This window comes from Crocodylus porosus, unplaced genomic scaffold, assembly GCF_001723895.1.
Source record: "Crocodylus porosus isolate Cpor-Errol unplaced genomic scaffold, CroPor_comp1, whole genome shotgun sequence".
Lineage (NCBI taxonomy): Eukaryota > Metazoa > Chordata > Crocodylia > Crocodylidae > Crocodylus > Crocodylus porosus.
This window is the reverse complement of record NW_017728914.1, coordinates 13,005,625-13,008,260: the sequence shown is the minus strand read 5'-3', so window position 1 is coordinate 13,008,260 and position 2,636 is coordinate 13,005,625. Positions and strand designations below refer to the sequence as shown.

The window sequence follows — 2,636 nt, the reverse complement described above, 5'->3', positions numbered from 1 at the left end:
AAATACGTATTTAAAAATATGCTGGGGGTTTTGCTACACTCCAAGGTAATTGACAAAGGTACCTCCTCATATCCTGCAAGAAAAAGAAGTTGAATTAGAGAAGCTTAGTTGTCTTTCATTGAGGCTGAGCTATCACAGTTACCTTCCAACTGCAAAGCAAAGAATAGCATGTGTCAGCTGCGGTTTGTGTGCAAGGTAAAGCCAACCTCACACACTCCTGTTTGGTGCCGTGGTAATTAATTTGTATGGTCATACTTGTAACTGATTGCCACTTTTTTGAAAGAGGTTAAGAGCTAAAGTGAAAAATCAGAAAGGAAATAGTTCTAATGCATCTGAAATATAAATCTTTCAGTCTTTCTCATAAAAATAAATTTTTATTCTGAAATGGTCATAGCCGTTCTTTTGACATGAAAATGACTATTTTCCCCAAATAAATTAAAAGGAAGTAAAGAGCTAGCTTCACAAGGGGGGAATGGGAGGTAGTGGTAATGTTTTCCTCTTTAGCCAATAACCATTCCAGTTGTGCAGGATTAGAGACTTGGGCTTATTTGTTTTTCTGCCTGAATAGATTTGAACCTGTACCTCCCACATCCCATGAGAGTGCTCTGTCCCTAGTGCTGCACAACATCTGGGAACGTGTTGCTTTGAACCTCTCTCACTGTTTGCTGGAGAAGGATCTGGATCCTTGATTTGACCACAGGTGAGTGACCTAACTACTGACTCCATGGCTAGGAACAGGCATTCAAAAAGCCCAAGGTGGAATCAATCTAAGTTACGTAGTTTTCTGTAAGTTTAGATGAGTAGCAAACAGAACATACAGGCAGGGTGGTGTGGGGCAGGCAAATATTAGCCCAGGTTCCACCATTTTAAAACCAGTCTATGGGTGTCAAACTTTTCTTCTCTTATGCATATAGATGATTTTGCATCACTTATACCAGTACAAGTGTAATGTCTATACCTTTTCCATGTATTCTAAGGACCACTACTTATTTTTTAAATTTCTGCATGCCTGAACTGAATGAAGTGTGACTTCAGCAACCACAGGTAGTATTGGCCTAGGTAATTCACTATATTTCTACTGCATTTTAAGAATCTAAATTAATAGCTATGACTTGCCACTGGTTGTGTGCAGATGCCTTTTTGGTTTTTGTGCATTGATACACAGTAGATGTTTATATGACTCATATAAGTTCAGTTTTTGTTGTGGGGTGTGTTTCTTTAGAAAAAAAAATAAATCAAAACTGTAGCTCCAAACTTTTGATCAGGCTATACAAACTTCGGATGCAAATCCCCACTGATTCCTTTATGCCAAACTGGGCTACAAATTTCTTGCTAATGGCCTTTCTCATGATATTTCTGGTTTCAGTCCTGAACAGAAGTGATAAATTACTTACCTAAACATTCTATAATCTTTAAAAATAATTTGCTTTTTAGCTGTACAACATTAATTACTATGATTTCAAAAAATATTTGTCCTGATTTACATGAGTTTGTGTAGTGGACACAGAGGTGATTGCACAATAGCTTAAAATTAAGTCTTACTCTTGCATGTTGTGGGGGGGGAGGAGCATGGGGGTGGGTGTATGTGGATATGTGGGGTGGGTGGGTAGGTATGGCATTTGTGGGGGAATGGGTGCCTCGGGCGTGTGAGGGGATGTGGGGGCTCTGTGTATATGGCACTATGAGGGGGTGTGGGTGCATTTGTATGGTGGAGTGTGTGTGGGACTCACCCTACACACACACACACACACACACACACACACACACACACACACACACACACACACACACACACACACACACACACACACACACACACACAGAGTCTCTCCTTCCCTCAGTGCTCTCTCTGTCTCCCTCTCCCTCTCCCTCTCCCTCATTGCAGGGACATGAACTTATACACATGTGCACACACACCATCCTGGTCCTGGCCCTGGCGTACCAGCGTAGGCCCTGTGCTCCCCCAGTCTGGTGATGCAGCCAGGAGCCACATGGTGCTGGAGCAGTGGGCTGGTGTGAACAGAAACAGTGAAAGGTGTGGCAGGCAGAGGCTTCCAGTTGTAGCGGGGGGAAGGTAGGAGGAGCCTGAGAGCTATGGGCTGGAGGCTGTGGGCTGGGCAGGACAGAGAAGCCTGCTAAGTCCTGCTGGCTTCTCCTGGGTCCTACTGCCCCTGGCTCTTGTCATCTTTGACAGCTAGCCAGAAACAAATAAATATAAATTTTATAAATTTTTAGGGGCCCCATGGGCCAAATAGAATGGCCTGGTGGGTTGGATCCAGAATATGAGCTGTATTTTTCCAAACCCTGCTTTTTCTTCCTAACTCCTTTTATATACAGCTTGCAATATTTCCTATCTTTGAGAGGAAAGTTAGGCATTTTTAAATGAATGTGCCTTTTTCCTCTTATACTGAAGTAAGTGAAAAAAGTGACTTCCTGAAGTAATTCCTGATTTCCCTACCCAATATGGGATGTCAAGTCTACTTATGTACAAAAGCAATAATTGTTTTCCCTAGTACATGTAATATCCTGTATTATTCACCTTTAGAAAAGAGAAAGTCTTTTTACTTTAAAAAGCAAGACATTGCAACTCCATTTTATGTGGGCAACATTTGTCACAAATTATTTTATTGGAGAAG

At 41.7% G+C, this 2,636-nt stretch overlaps 1 long non-coding RNA gene across 1 annotated transcript in view; it reads left to right on the top strand.

Moving 5' to 3' along the window:
- The window catches only part of LOC109309964, a 127,426-nt gene extending 126,730 nt beyond the window's left edge, over nucleotides 1-696 (top strand). Inside the window, exon 3 of the long non-coding RNA XR_002101100.1 lies at nucleotides 569-696. This is a non-coding gene — a long non-coding RNA (uncharacterized LOC109309964). The remainder of the gene's footprint in view (nucleotides 1-568) is intronic.
- The last annotated feature ends 1,940 nt before the right edge of the window (nucleotides 697-2,636 follow it).